Below are 16,585 nucleotides of genomic sequence, written 5' to 3' on the forward strand. Positions count from 1 at the left end.
CACAGCAACGGGAGCAGTTCGTGTCTGAGAGCCCTCCATCCTGGACTTCACTTCAGGAAGGAACTTCAGGACAAACCAATAGGAAACATGGTTTATTTAAAAAGGATTTATAGCATATTTAAGCATGGAGGGGTAGTCAGGGAGAGAATAAGGCGTGTCCAGGTGTATGTAGGCTTTGTAAAGGAGTGTGTGTCTTTACAGTAGCAGCTTCTGAAATTCCACCTCACACGGTTGCTAAGGAACCCATTCTTATTCCGTGAATGAGATCACGGGGGTGGCTCCTGAGGAGCCCTGGGTAGAGTTTAGAGCCAATAAGTTAAGTCTCTGGGTGACAAGGGTTACTATAGACAAATGTCTACGCTTGCTCATCGGAAAAGTAAAAAATGTCTGGGAAAGAACTAAGACCACCGCAAGGCCTCCCGTGCTTAGGTTACCTGGAAATCTCTCCATGCAGAAGGAACATCGTCCCCATAAAGGGGGGACCTTAAAGGGAGCTGTGGCTCTTCGTACTGGGATGATCAACTCTCCGCTGCTAACATGCTTCGGTTAAGACTCTGGGATCCCGGTGAGATGGCTCAGGGGGAAAGAGCACTGACTGCTTTTCCAAGGATTTGGATTCGATTCCCAGCACCCACATGGTCGCTCACACCAGCTGTAACTCCAGCTCCAGGGGATCTGACCTGATGGATCTGATGCACACTTTTCTGGGCTCAGGCATCAAACATACGTGGTACACAGACACACATGGATTACAGGGTAAAACACCCATACACTCAAAATAATAAATAATAATAATAATAACAATAATGACACTGGGGTATGAATTTGTACTTGAGTAAGGCACTGAATTAGATAGCTAAGGTTTATCTCTGTGGGCTTGATAACAGAAACTAATCCAGCCTTCCCTAAATAATGGGGAGGGAGAGACTTTGTAGTAAGGGCCTCCTTTCCCTTCCTTCTTCCCCTCTGTTTACCCTGCCTTTTTCTCCTGCCTCAAGATGATGCAAGAACTCTGCAATGTCTGGTGGAACACAGGGAAAGAGATCCAGCCAGATAGAGCGGTCAAAAGTCTGCGGTTTGGAAGCAATCGGGGAAGTCCCGGAGTCGGGAAGGCTGCTGAGGAGCATGAGGTCAGTCGGAGGAAAGGCAGATCTGTGGGAATGATGAACAGTAGATGCAGAGAAATCAGCAGGGGTTCCATGGCGGCACTTCAGTTTGGAGGCAGGGTCTTGCTCTTTTGCCCAAGATGGCCTTCAACTCATGGTCCTTCTGCTTCAGCCATCCAAACGCCACAGTTACAGTCTTGAATCACGAAGCCTGCCAAATCTGTAGTGTGGTTTTGTGTGTTTGGGATTGGTTTTGATTTTCTGAGGCAAGATTCCCCATAGCCCATGCTCACCTCAAATTTACTATGTATTCAAAGATGACCTTGAACTCCTGATTGTCCTGCCTCTGCTTTCTGGGTCACTGCTGGGATCACATACACCCCATCATGCCTAGTTTATGCGATTCCGGAAGTCAAACTCGGCCTTGTGCATGGTAGGCAGGCACTGTACAACCCCCCCCCCCACCCCACCCCCGCCGCCGCCCCAGGAGCTACATTTCTAGCCCTGTTTTTGCTGTCTAACATTTGTTTGGTGTGTCTGTGAGCGTGTTGGTATATGGATGTGGCTACCCTTTGCTGGCTGCCGTCTGCTGTGACTCTCCATGATCCACCTGTCTCTGCTCCCTGGATCTGGGATTATAGTCTCACAAGAATCCCTGGCTTTACGTGGGTGCTGGAAGTCTGAACTCAGGCGCTCACACCTGCATAGCACCTCCCGCTTGTATGCTTTTGTGTTGGGCCGGGGATTGAACTCCTGACCTTCTGAATGTTACAAAAGCACTGCCACGAGCTACAACTCCCCCTACCTCCTCCCTTTTTCCCAGGCAGGGTTTCTTTTTTTTTTTTTTTTTAAAGATTTATTTATTTATTATATGTAACTACACTGTAGCTGTCTTCATACATTCCAGAAGCGGGTGCCAGATCTCGTTGCGGATGGTTGTGAGCCACCATGTGGTTGCTGGGATTTGAACTCTGGACCTTCGGAAGAGCAGTCGGGTGCTCTTACCCACTGAGCCATCTCACCAGCCCCCAGGCAGGGTTTCTTATGTAGCTCAGGCTGGTCTGGAACTATGTGCTAGACTTGTAAGTATGGGGTCGGTCAACCTCTGCACTCTTTCTCCTTGGTTTGTTTGTTTATTTTTAGGTAGGTCTCCTGTGCTCCACTCTGGCTTCAAACCCACTACGTAGCCGAGGATGTTCTTGAACTCCTGGTCCTCTTTGCTTCCACCTTCCTCGTGCTAGGATCCTAGGCATGCACCACCAGGCTGAGTTTATGCTGAATTCGTGGATTGAACTCGGGTGGGGCTCTGTGCATGCTATAGACAAGTGTTCTAATAACCCAGCTGGATGCCCAGGCTTTCCGTGACTTGCAAATCCTTTTAGAAATGGCCACAGGGAGCAACCGACCCAGATGAAATACAAGAAAGCACACATCAGACGGGATAGCTTCCCAAGCTCCATGATCAAAGAGCTGCACCTCTTCGGATTCCTCCACTCATCATCAGGTCCCTCCTTCAGGGAGACTCACTTGAAGGCTCCAAAGTGCTGAATGAGGAAGCCCAGAAGGCAGGCAGCAATTTGAGATCCAGCCTGGGCTCCCTGATGGGGAATCTGAGTCAGCATACACCCACACAGGGCCATCTCATCTTCCATAGGCAGCTGTTGTCCAGTCATAGAAATGCCACCACACTGAGGGGCCCTGACACATTAGCAGATTCCCATCTCACCGCATGATTCAGCCTCGCCAAGACACTAGACACACACACACAGTGCTTCCGCCAAGGGTGTTCTGCAAGCAATTTGGTCACCCACCAGTGATGACCATAATCTCCCTGTTTAGACATCAAAGCAATGACAACGGCAGTGTTTAACACAGGTTGGGTACCTAGCAATTTCTTGGTCGTACATTAAATGAGATATTTCGCAAAGCCACTGTTGTCTCTGGTCCATGGCCTGAGACCACAGAGCCATCCATGGCCCCTTCCACACTTCCCTAGACTCTGTTTCAGCTATACCAGCTCCCAGTGTTCCCTCTACAGCCAGGGCAGAGTCAAGATGCAGTTTCCTGGTCTACCGTGTTGGTGTTGGTAGTAATAGCAGCACCTGGCTGTGTGCTGGGTCTGTTGTAACGGAGTTCCACAAAGCAGGGCTCTTTTTTTGGTTTTTCAAGACAGGGTTTCTCTGTGTAGTCCTGGCTGTCCTGGAACTCACTCTGTAGACCAGGCTGGCCTCAAACTCAGAAATTCACCTGCCTCTGCCTCCCGAGTGCTGGGATTAAAGGTGTGTGCCACCACTGCCAGGCAAAACAGGGCTCTTAAACAACACATACACTGGACTCTTGTCCAGAGGCCTGAAGCTTGCAAGCATAGGGTTAGTGTACTGGCTTCCCTTTTCTGTCTTCACAATGAGAATTAAACCCAGGCCTTGCTCACACTAGGCAAGTGGTCTACTTCTAAGCTACATGCCTAGCTAGCCCTTGCTTGTTCGTTTTTGTTCCTGTTCTTTTATTTGAGACAGAGTATTATGTTAAATACTATTATGTAGACCTGGCTGGGCTTGAACTCACAGAGATCTGCCTGTTCCTTCCTGCAGAGTGCTGGGATTAAATATGTGTGCCATCATGCCCGGACTAGCACATGTTTTGAGACAAGAGTCTTATTACAGAGGCCCGGCTAGACCAGTAGGCTAGCCAACCAAGGTCAATATTCCACCAGCGTTCACCTTGTAAAAGTTATGTTCAAACCCTTCAAGTCCCCTCTACCTGGTAAAGCTTCAGTTGTGCAAAGGCCCCGCTGCATTCCCAGAACTTGAGCAGGAGCATCCTTCCTCCCCTCTTTCTCACACAACAGAAGGCAAGGACGCTTTCTAGAGGGGCAAAAATTAAACTGCTGAAGGGTATGGAAGCTTTCACCCAGCCCCAATCCCAGAACGACTCCAAAACTGTGTAAGGCAGGAAAGAGAACACACACTTATAGTCCTAGCACTCAAATGGCTGGGGCAGGAGAATCTCAAGTTTGAGGCCAGCCTGGACTATGTGGTGAGTTCTAGGCCAGCCTGGCCCTATCTCAATAAATGAGTAAACACTACCTATCATTTGAGTTCAGAAAGAGAATCCACATTGGATTTGATGGCATATAATTATCCTAGCATTTGGGAGTCAGAGGCAGGGGGCTCACTACAAGTTTGAGACCAGCCTCCTCTACATAGCAAATTCCAGGCTAGCCAGGGCAACAAAGAGAGACCCTGTTTCAAAACAAAGACAACAAACAAAAAAAAATCTGAGCCGGGCGGTGGTGGCGCACGCCTTTAATCCCAGCACTTGGGAGGCAGAGGCAGGCGGATTTCTGAGTTCGAGGCCAGCCTGGTCTACAAAGTGAGTCCCAGGACAGCCAGGGCTATACAGAGAAACCCTGTCTCGAAAAACAAGAAAACAAAAACAAAACAAAACAAACAAAAAAAAAAATCTGGGCTTGGTGACAAAATCCTAGTTATTTGAGGGGCTGAGGCAAGAGAATTGACAGGTCTCTAAATAAGAAGAGAATGGGTGACATAGTTGATGATAGAATGCCAGTCTGGCACGAGGGAGGTCCTGGATTCAGCCCCTCAAGTTGGAAAATATCCTTAGTGTTGGACACAGCAGCACCCAGAGTGAAGGTAACCCTGCAGGGCAATGTGTGGTTGGGGAAGGGTGGGGCTTGGCTCTTTCTCATTGGCTGATTCAAGATCACAGTCTACTCCCGGTTGGCTAATTTGGAAATTGGTGCAAAGGAAATGAAGGGAAAAGCAGAAGGAACGGAAAAAGGTAAGACGTTCTCCAAGGCCACACAGCTGGCTGGCAGCCACATAGGTGAATTTTATGCTTTCATGGACTCTGCCTATGAAAACTATTGCCCACGCAGACCCCTAGAGGAACTGGGCTTCAGCTCCATTTTAAATATGGTGTTTAAGAAGAAAAGCAATTATGCCAAAGCCAGAGGGAGCTAAGAAGGGTGCTGTTTTATTTGTCTGCTTCAATACCTCACTCCAGCTTTGGCTTAGCAGTGTTGCAGAACCTAGCCACACCCATCTGTTAAGGCTGAGGGAGGCGAGCTTGGGCCAACTGTGACTTGCTCCAGTAGCCAGGAGCTTGTTCCCCAAGCCTTGCTTCTAGCCGCCAGGTGGATAGGCCCTTGCCTGTAGGGTCACTTTGATGCCTTCCTGCACTTTCCCCTGGCTGTCCCTGACTCTCTTGAGAACCTCTGATGCCCTCAGGCCTGGCCTTTCTTGTAGTCCAAAAGCACGTATGAGGCCCTGGGTTAGAGTCTCAGCATCGAAGTGGGTATAGAAAGATGGTGGACAATGTGGGCATTGATCCTATCGTCCTGTGCTACCACCTGGAAACACCCATCCTGGGGCTCACTCAAGGTCACTCAGGACTCCACAGAAAGAGAAGCAATACTTGATGCCGGCCGGGTCTGCTGGCTTTGGTCTCAGATAGCACTGGTGAATGTGAGTGCCCAGGAACGTGATTGGTGGTTAAACCTGCAGGTCACATGCCCCACCCTGCAGGTCTCAGAGGTCTCTAGAAGGGCACTGATGTCCCCATTCAGCCCTCATCATGCAGGCAGGTCTTGAAAAACACTTGAGTCCGGGGGTTCTTCCTCCAGGGGTCTAAAACAGTGATTCTCAGCCTTCCTAATGCTGGGACTCTTTAATACAGTTCCTCATGTTGTGGTGACCCCCCAGCCCAACCATAAAATTATTTCTATTGCCACTTCATAACTTTCATTTTGTTACTGCTATGAGTCATAATGTAAATATCTGATATCTGATATGCAGATGATCTTAGGCTGAGAACCACTGGTCTAAAACAAAATAAAAATTATGTATATCTAAAATAAATGTCCCCAGTGTTCTGAATTAGTTGCCAAAATTCAAGACTGGAAACATGTCACGAACAAATATGAATTTCAGCCAGAAATAGTGGCTCGTGTATATAGTCACTGTACTCAGAGGCTGAGGTAGGAAGGTGACCTCATGGCCTAGCGTGGGTTATCAAAGAATGGTTTCCAAGTCAGCCTGGGCTAGAATGAGACTCTGCCTTAAAAAAAAAAGAAAAAGATCTGGCCGGGCGGTGGTGGCGCACGCCTTTGATCCCAGCACTTGGGAGGCAGAGGCATGCAGATTTCTGAGTTTGAGGCCAGCCTGGTCTACAAAGTGAGTTCTAGGACATCCAGGAGTACATAGAGAAACCCTGTCTCAAAAAACAAAACAAAACAAAAAAAACAAAAACAAACAAACAAAACCTATTTTTAAAAATCTGAATTTCTTTCTTCTGAAAATCTGAAAAATAGTCAGGTGGCACATGCCTTTAGTCCCAGCACTGGGGAGGCAGAGACAGATGGATCTCTGTGAGTTTGAGGCTAACCTGGTTTATATAGAGATTTCCAGGACAGCCAGGGCTATATATAAAACCCTGTCTCAAAAGAAAAAAAAAAAGGAGAAGGAAAAAGAGGAGGAGGGGGAAAAGGAGGAGGAAGGAAGGAAGAAAGAAAAGAAAAGAGAGAAAAGGAAAGAAAGAAAAGAAAAGAAGAGAAAAGAAAAACCTGAAAAATGTCCAATTAAAGGTTGGCCTAGTCTAGTGAGTTCCCACTGGGGCTATACAGTAAGACCCTGTCAAGGAAGGAAGGAAGATCTGGTAGCATTGAGCTTGTGACAGGAAGGCTGACAGGGTTAAGGTCCTGGCCCTCACTGTGGTTCTCTGTTTTCCATGTGTGGGAAAATGATTTTACTCCCGTGTGATTCATGTGCCTAAATAAGTCAAGAAACAGAAGGAACACGCACCCGCACACCCGCTGACCTCTGCTGACTGCCTGTGTAAGCCAGAGCCTTGCTATTGCTCAAAGCACAGTGGTCCCATTGGATATGTGGTATTGCCCCAGCCAGCCATGCTGGCCCGTTAGCCTTCCTATTGACTCCTTAGTACCTCCTCTAAGCATAGAGCCGGTCTCTCTCACTTGGCTTAGGAGCTCCTGCATGAGGTGGTGATGAACTTCAAACTCAGCTAGTGAGTCAGCACCTCACCCTGGTCTTGCCCGTGGTGAAGGTGTGTCTCACAAGCTGGCTGATGTCAAGATCCCCGGGGGATCATAGGTAACTAGAACCTCTCCCCAGAGACACTGACCCGCTGTTCCACATCCACCCCCTGCTCAGGTAAGGACCTGCTGACTCATTTCCTGACTTCGCCTGTGCCCTCGGCAACTTCAAGATCATTCCCTCTCACTTAGTTTTTTTGCTTTGTCCACCAACCTTGCTTAGGCTGGCGTCCCGGGACCAAACTGTGAAGAATGAGTTGGCTTCTGGGCTTAGCCAATGGGAGAGAGGGATATGATTGATTGATCTTGTTTGCCCCAGGTGGGGCAAGAGGGAGTGGCAGCCTACACCTCATCTGGCTGCCTATAGCTAGACTGTTGGTCATAAGCTTAACACATGCAGAGGGAGCGGAGGGAGGCATGGAGACAGGCTGTCAGCCTTAGTGTAACTGTCCTGACATACCCTCCTCAGGGACAGCCAGGGTGGGACCCTGTGACGCTGCCTCTTCGGTACAGTTGATTGGATGTAGATGGGGACACAATCTCTCAGCAAGTTCCCAAGATCGTGAGGGAGACTGGCTGGAAGACGACGCTGAACAATCTAAACTTCTTTTAGTGGAAACATGAGGTCAAGGCAGAGTAGGGTAGTTTGTAGCCAGGACATGCTGATGCTGTATGTTGGAGAAGATGTCAGCAGCTAGGAGGGAGAGGGGAGACAGAGTGGGAGCAAAGATCCTGAGGTTTGTGTGCTCAACTCCCAGAGCCTCTGTGGGCCAAGGGTGGGAAGGCAGGAAGAAATGCATGCTGGGTCATCAATGCTGCATTTCTACACCGTATCTTTTTCTGGCCAATGGAGAAGGGGGCTATCTTTATCTTCCAGGCTTATTGAGGTCTCAGTCAGGCCCATGTGGGTGCCCCAGAACTGGCAGAGTGAAGTAGATTCAGGTGACAACTGTGACACGGTTAGAATTCGCCACCTGGCTGGGTGTGGTGGCCCGTGCCTTTAGCCCCAGCACTATGGAGGCAGAGGCAGATGGATCTCTTGTGAGGTCAAGGCTGGGATGGTATACAAACCAAGTTCTAGGACATCCAGGACTGTTCCACGGAGAAACTGTGTCTCAAGAAACAAACAAAAATAACTCATATCCAGGCAGTGGTGGTGCACACCTTTAATCCCAGCACTCGGGAGGCAGAGGCAGGCAGATTTCTGAGTTCAAGGCCAGCCTGGTCTACAAAGTGAGTTCCAGGACAGCCAGGGCTACACAGAGAAACCTTGTCTCAAAAAAAAAAAAAAAAAAAAAACAAAAACAAAAACAAAACAAAACAAAAAAAAACCCAAAAAACAAAAAACAAAAACAAACAACTCATGACCTGTACATTTCCTAGGCTCTGGCGTGCTAAGACTCAGAGTTACGGGGCTGGAGAGATGACTCAGAGGTTAAGAGCACTGACTGTTCTTCCAGAGGTCCTGAGTTCAAATTCCAGCAACCACATGGTAGCTCACAACCATCTGTAATGAGATCTGACACCTTCTTCTGGTGTGTCTGAAGACAGCAATAATGTACACACACACATAAATCTAAAACAAAACAAAACAAAAAAAGAGTCAGAGCTACGGGCAGAGTGTACCACTCTCCTGTACTTGTGTCCTTGTTTATGAACCAAATGACAGACCTGGGCCTTGGGGTGGCCACTTGACCTAGGGAGAACCTGTGGACATCCCCCCGGTTGTTGCTTGCTTTCCCTGCAGTAAGAACTAATGATGAAGACAGAAGCCAGGCCTCTAAGCAACAGTCAGGTCACCTGATCCAAATCCAGACCCAAATCCAGGAAGCAGCGACTTTCTGGTTCCCGGAGTTCTTTCTTCTGTCTCTCAGCTGCAAATAGCCAGGCACATGACCGGCTGCTTGGGAAGGATAAACAGCCCTGAGGTGACTGAGCCTGACCTACATCCGACCTTCACTCTTCTCAGCAGCCTTTATGAAACTGCCACTCTGGGTCTAATTCCGTAGGTGGTAGAGCCAGAGCCCAGGGGCGGGGACAGGGCAATGGTCTGGGGACCCTGTGCATCCGCAAGAGGTAGGGGTGTGACCCCAGAAGCTGCAGTGTGTGCCAGTCACCCATGGACATCCTTGTACTTCCTCTTCTCTTGGAGCTGCCCTCACAAACCACCTCCAAGGCCTTGGGGAGATGGCTCAGTTGGTGAGGTCGCTTATCGCCAAGTCTGAGTTCAACACCCCAGGACCTACACAGGAGAGAAGACACCAGAGGCTGAGAACTTGTCCCTCTGTCGCACGTGTACCCACACGTGTACTTTTTGTTTTTGAGACAGGGTATCTCTACATAGCACTGGCTGTCCCGGAACTCACTTTGTACACCAGGCAGGCCCTGATCTCACAGAGATCCCCTCCCTCCCTCTTCTGCCTGAGTGCTGGGATTAAAGGCGGACCTGTTTTACAAGTGACTTTAAAACAAATAAATTAAAAGGGGCAGAGTTACCAAAGGAGATTCCTGATATCAACTTCAGGCTTCCACAAGGACATGTGCCCACATACATGAGACATGCCTTGTGAAGGGCTTTTGCTGCTGCCTTCTAGGAATTTGGTAAGAATTTGACATTGGGCTAGGACATGGAAGTAGGCTCAGGCAGGAACTTGACTTTGGGCTAGGGCTAAGACTCTTGACTCTGACCCCCAAGTAGGCTCAGGGTGTACACAGCTGAGGAGTGTGTTCCTTGTATCTTGATGGGTCTTGCTAAGATGCTGACTACTGTAACCATGGGACCTTTGTCTATGCTTTGTTTATTGACTACTCTGTTTGTGCCTTAGAACTGACCTTATTCTTTGCATGTACCTAGAATGGTATAAAAGCAGGCTGGAGAAGAATAAACCCACTTCAGCATCCGTACTGGCTGGGGTCATGTTGTCTAATTGTTTTTTTCTTTTCAGTCCTCGCTCCCTCCCTTGAGACCCTGTTGACTGACTGAACTGGCTTGGTCAATGCATAAAGTCAGTTACCACTCATCACACACACAAACACACTAAAAAGGAAAAACCCACACCCCCAAAAATATTATCTCAGAGGCTAGAGAGACTCCAGCACTTGGACTTGGGAGGCAGAGGCAGGCGAATTTCTGAGTTCGAGGTCAGCATGATCTACAGAGTGAGTTCCAGGACAGCCAGGGCTACACAGAGAAATCCCGTCTTGAAAAACTTAAAAAAAAAAAAAAGAGTTGTTGCTGTTAGATAGTTCTTTTTCTTTCTTGTAAAAACATGACACTACTCAAGTGACACGTAACTCTTTGTTATGGATACATGTTTATGTATATGAATGTTTGCCCCCGTGTATGTGTGTGTACCACATACATGCCTGATGCCCTGGGTGGCAGATCGCCTGCAATTGGAGTTACAGACACTTGTAAGCTGCATGTGGTTGCTGGGAATTAAACCCATGTCCTCTGCAAGAGCAGCCAGTACTCTTAACCTCTGAGCCAATACTTCAGCCCTCTTTTTTTTCCTTTTAAGATGTATTATTTTGGGCTGGAGAGATGGCTCAGTGGTTAAGAACACCTACTGCTCTTCCAGAGGTCCTGAGTTCAATTCCCAGCAACCACATGGTGGCTCACAACCATCTGTAATGGAATCTGATGCCCTCTTCTGGTGTGTGTCTGAATCTGAAGATAACTACAATGTCCTCATATACAAAAAATAAATAAATAAATAAAATGTATTATTTTATTCTATGCGGTTGTTTTGCTGTATGCGATGTATATACACCTGTTGCCCTGCCCGACGAGGTCATAAAAGGGACAAGATTTATAGACAGTTGTGAGCTACCATGTGGGTGCTGGGAATTGAATCTAGGTCATCTGTGTGAGCAGTCACTGCTTATAACTAACTACCTAGCCATCTCTCTAGCTTGGCTTTAGCTGCTCATGAAGAGGACCCGAGTTCAGTTTCCAGCACCCATGAGAGGTGCCTCACCACCATCTGTAACTCCAGCGCCAGGTCGTCGGACACCTCTGGTCTCTGCCAACATTCCTGTACATCAATGGTTCTTAAGCTATGGGTCATAGTCCCTTTGGGGGTGAAGGACCCTTCCACAGGGATTCTATATCAGATATTCTGGATATCAGATATTTACATTATGACTCATAACAGTAGCAAAATTACAGTTATGAAATAGCAGTAAAAATAATGTTATGGTTGGGGGGGTCACTACAACATGAGGAACTGTATTAAAGGGTCACAGCAGTGGGAAGGTGAGAGCCACTGCTGTCCATGTTCCCATGCAGACACACATACCTACTCATCATCTTTTTTTTTTTTTTTTTTTTTTTGTGGTCTTTCGAGACAGGGTTTCTCTGTGTAGTCCTGGCTGTCCTGGAACTCACTCTGTAGACCAGGCTGGCCTTGAACTCAGAAATCCACCTGTCTCTGCCTTCCCAGTGCTGGGATTAAAGGCATGTGCCACCACCACCTGGCATACCTACTCATCATTAAACATAATAACAATAAAGGCTGGATGTGGCAGCACATATACCTTTAATCCTACACTCAAGGCAGAAACAGGCTGGTCTCTGTGAGTTTGAGACCAGTCTGGTCTAGAAAGAGAATAGGCAGGAACTACATAGATAGACCCTGACTCAACAAACAAAAAAGCAAAACAGAAGTCTTAACAAATAATAAAAATAAATTCTCTCTCTCTCCCTCTCTCTCCCTCTCCCTCCCCCACCCCCTCTTTCCCCTCATCCCTGGAGTTCCAAGCCAAAAATTCCAGGCCAGAGACCTTGTCTCTAAAAACCAAACCAGCCTTCCCTCAGCAACAACAACAACAACAACAACAACAACAACAACAACAAAAACTAGTTGATAACTAAATATCTAATTTCCTGGGTGTAATGGCACACACCCTTACTCCCTGCACTTGGGAGGCAGAGGCAGACAGATCTCTGTGAGTTTGAAGCCAACCTGGTCTACATAGTGAGTTCCAAAACAGCCAGAGCCATATAGGGAGACCAGATCTACACGCCCCCTGCGCCCCCCCCCAAAAAAAAACCCACTTAAATATTTATTTATATCTTTGGTGCAAATAAGCTTTTATGAGCTGTGAATGTAACTCAGGTGGTAAGAGTTCTAGAGAGGTATACACAAAACCTCAAATTCAATCCCCAGCACAATATAAACCAGGCATGGTGGTATAGGTTTATAATCCCAGCACTCTGGAGGGAGATGTAGGAGGCTCTGGGTTACATAGCAAGCTGAAAGTCAGCCTAGGATACTAGGAAATCCTGTCTGTTTGTTTGTTTTTGTTTTGCTTCTTGGAAACATGGTTTCTCTGTGTAGCTCTGGCTATCCTGGAACTCACTTTGTAGACCAGGCTGGCCTTGAACTAAGGAGATCCACCTGCCTCTGCTTCTGAAATGCTGGGGTTAAAGGTGGGTGCCACCATCATCCCCAGCTAGGAAAGTCTATCTTTTTTTTTAATTATTTATTTAATTTGTGTATGGGAGTACACTGTAGCCGTCTTCAGACACACCAGAATAAGGCATCAGATCCCATTACAGATGGTTGTGAGCCACCATGTGGTTGCTGGGAATTGAACTCATGACCTCTGGTAGAGCAGTCAGTGCTCTTAACCTCTGAGCCATCTCTCCAGCCCTAGGAAAGTCTATCTTAAGAAAGTAGAAAATATACATATTTATACACACACACACACACACACACACACACACACACACACAGGGGTGGGGGGAGGTGGCTCAGCAATTAAAAACACTTCCAGATGACCTGAGTTCAGTTCCCAGCACACAACTGGGAGGTTCCCAATTCCCTACAACTCAGCTCCAAGGGACCTGACACCCTCTTTTGGCCTCTGGAGACATCTTCATACACATAAATAAAAATAAACCTTTTAAAAACATTTAGAGCTTCTAGTGAACATAAACAAGTGCTGTTGATTTCTACCTTTGAAACGTGAGAGAGAAGGTAAGGAAGGAGAGGCTCAAAACCCCTCAGTAGACAGGGCAGCGGCACAGCTTTCTGACTGACAAAAGTGTGTGTGTGTGTGTGTGTGTGTGTGTGTGTGTGTGTGTGTCTGCCAGACGCCGGCCAGACACTGTGGCGCTCCCCAGGAAAGAGGAAGTCTCAACAGGAAATTCCTCTTCAGGAGCAATGTCCTAGGCCGCTGCTTATCAGCTCAGGGACTGGACTTGTGTCCCTCAGCCCTCCCAGTTTCTCCAGCTTCTCCACTTCCTGCTGTTCTCAGCAGCACAGGCAGAAAGAGACAGGCGAGTACTCTGCCCAGGCCTGTTCCCTGCAGGTCTGGCCAGAGCTGCAGGCAGCAGCAGGAGCAATTTCAGAGAACCAATGGCTGGACAAGCTGCCAAAAACCAAAAACCAAACCAAACCAAACCAAACCAAAAATCCAACTCTCTACGATGAATGCTAGGCCTGCCACATTCAGGGGCTCGATTTACTGAAAGGGACATTTACACCCGTACCCCTTCATCCCCCAACCCCCCTAGCCAGAGGCTGGGTCTCTCTGTGTGTACTATAGTGTACTATCCAAGGAAGGCTCAGCCCCACTGTCTGGCTCTGCCCCAGCTGAATGCTGCTGACTCTAATCACGGGAGCAAATTCATCAAGGCAAGCAGACAGGCCAAGAACCATGATAGGGCTGGACTATCAAATAATTGGCCAGCCTACTGCCAGCTCCCTTCCTTCTTCCCAGCACAGACAGCTCTGCAGAGAGAGCACCCACCATCAGTCAGCTGGAGATGAACATGGGTTAACAGTCACTCTCAGGCATGGTGGTGCAGGCCTGTAATCCCAGGATGTATGTTGGGCTACCCAAGACTCTCTCTCTCTCTCTCTCTCCGTCCCTCCGTGTGTGTGTGTGTGTGTGTGTGTGTGTATGTGTGTGTGTGTGTATGCGTTTGTTTACTTGTTTGTCTTAAGACAGGGTTCTCTGTGTAGTACTGGCTGTTGTGGAACTATCTCTGTAGACCAAGCTGGCCTCGAATCCACCTGCTTCTCTGCCTGGTGGATTTTGAGGGTTAAAGGTGTGAGCCACCACTATGAAAAGACCCAGTCTCAAAAACCAACCAACCAACCAACCAACCAACCACTGCAAACAAACAAAATTACCCTTTGGTTCTAACCCTAGTGACATCTTCCAGTTTACAGAGGCCAGAGGCAGGCAGAACAGGGCTGGGTCTCAAAGTCAAATCTCGAACTTTCTCCCAGTGCTGGTTACACAGGGCCACACCCGAACCTTCCATTGGCCCCTCCCTGTGAATCATCCCAGCTGTCAGGCAGGTTTTGCAGTGCTGCAGCTGACATTTTAGGACAGCAGTCTGGCCCCAGCCCTGGCTGAGCTGATCTGCGTGGTGGGGCAGGATGCTCCAGCCAGGGCAATGGATTCTAAGATCTCTAGGCTCACAATCCCCAGATGATCACATTGTTGTTGTTCTCTTCCTTTCCCATCTTCTTCTTTGACAAGATCTCATGGAGCTCAGGCTGTCCTCTAATATACAGCCTTAGATGGCCTTGAGGATTTATAGGCATGCGTTGGGATTATAGACATGAGCCATCAAGCCCAGTTTATGCCGAGTTAGGGATCATACCCAGGGATCAAAGGATGGGCATTTGTCTATAACCTATACACTTCCTTGTACACTTCATGTCTCTACACTGCAGTCCTAGGGCTCTACGTTCTGTGTATCTCTGTGCCCATGGTATCTCGAAGGGAAGATGATGAAGTAAACAGATCTATATGAGTACAAGGAGCAATGGATATGAGTAAGAACACTTACAGGGGCGATTGGGACAGGAGAATGGGAGAGAACAAGGAAAGACAGCTGAAGGAAGAAGAGGGCTAGAACTGAACAGAAGGGGCTGGGATGAAGCAGGGACCCGGGAAGTATTGCTCACAGGACCTGGGTACCAGGCCTAGCTTAGCTGGGGGGCTGCTAAGGAGCCTGAGACAGACAAGTCTCCTTCCCTCGGGCCTTGGTTTCCCTATTGGAACAGTGGAAGGCAGGGCTGGCTGGCGTTGTTCACTCTCTGCCTTTCCTGTTCTGTTGGGGCTCTCACTACGCTCCTCGGCACCCCACTGACTGGTAGAGTCACACTCTTGACATTGATCTGTTGAAAGGCTCAGTCAGACTGGCTAGGAGCTAGCCCATCTTTGGAACTTTGCAGCATCCAGCTCAGGACTCCCGAGAGGACACACTGCCATCTCTCCACACACTAGGACAAGAGGGTCACTCTTTAAGGCTTTTAAAGTCCCCCTGTGGCTGTCAGTGAGTCAGGACCCCTCCCTTCTCCTCTTGCCCTTCCCCACTTCTTTCTCCTGCAGTTGCCCGAACTCCTCCCTGTAGACCAGCTGCCTTGGCCACCGGCCAGGGCGGAGGCTGGGGGCGGGAGGGGTGGCGGAGGGGGAGAGAGAGAGAAACGGTGGGGTGCCGGAGGCAGGAATGTCTGCAGAGTCCAGGAATGTTTTTACTCCCTACTCTGTTGGGAGGAAAGCAAGCAAGGGCCCCTGGGTTTCTTCCAAACCAGGCCAGAGGGCTCTCTTCCTCTTCCCTCAAACGGAGCCTATTGCTGTAGGCACCCCTCTTGCCAGCCATGTTTGTGTTTCTGGGTACTCTTTTATTTCTTTGTAGATCTGGACCTTGACACCACTGGGGCTCACAGAGGTATCAGGCTCTTAGACTCAGGACCCTGGGCCCTTAAGGCCCTCACAAACCTGCAGGAGCCTGGATCTGTGAACTGCGGGCATTTTCTTCCTTATGGCTTTAGGGCATGGTGAAGAGAGTGGGATATAGACAAACACTGGAGCACTGTCGAGGGCCCTGGGGAAGAGAAGCCCAAGGTGGCATCTGCAAACCCTCCCTTTGCTTGTTCTCTAGACAGAGAGAAGTCGGCTTGTGTGCAGGCACATGGATGACCAGGAGGAAACGCCTTTCTTTTATAACAAACCTGATCCCCGAGATGAAACACCACTCCCGGGTGTGTGAACCGGACTTTTACCCTTTACCAGACAGTTTGGGGCTGTGTGCACTGGGGAGAGGGAGGGGGTGGGGTGGAGCATGTGGCAAGTTGAAGAGATAATATGAAATCTGTGTCATTAGATTCGACTCCAGGAAGCAGAGGCTCAAAACAGTAATGGCTCCCGAAATGGAACGTTTACCTTTTTTTTTCTCCCATTAAAAAAAAAAAAAAGTCCCCCCCCCCAAAAAAAAAAAGTGGCTGGGTATGGTGACCAGAACTCAGGGAGGCAGAGGTAAGAAGTTCTCTTGTGTTCAAGGCCAGCCTGGTCTATAGAGTGAGTTCCAGGACAGCCAGAGGTGTTACACAGAGAAACCGTGTCTCAAAAAGACAAACACCAACACCAACAAAATCTA

The sequence above is a fragment of the Mus caroli genome, unplaced genomic scaffold (assembly GCF_978045245.1).
Source record: "Mus caroli unplaced genomic scaffold, Mus_caroli_1 scaffold_19, whole genome shotgun sequence".
Lineage (NCBI taxonomy): Eukaryota > Metazoa > Chordata > Mammalia > Rodentia > Muridae > Mus > Mus caroli.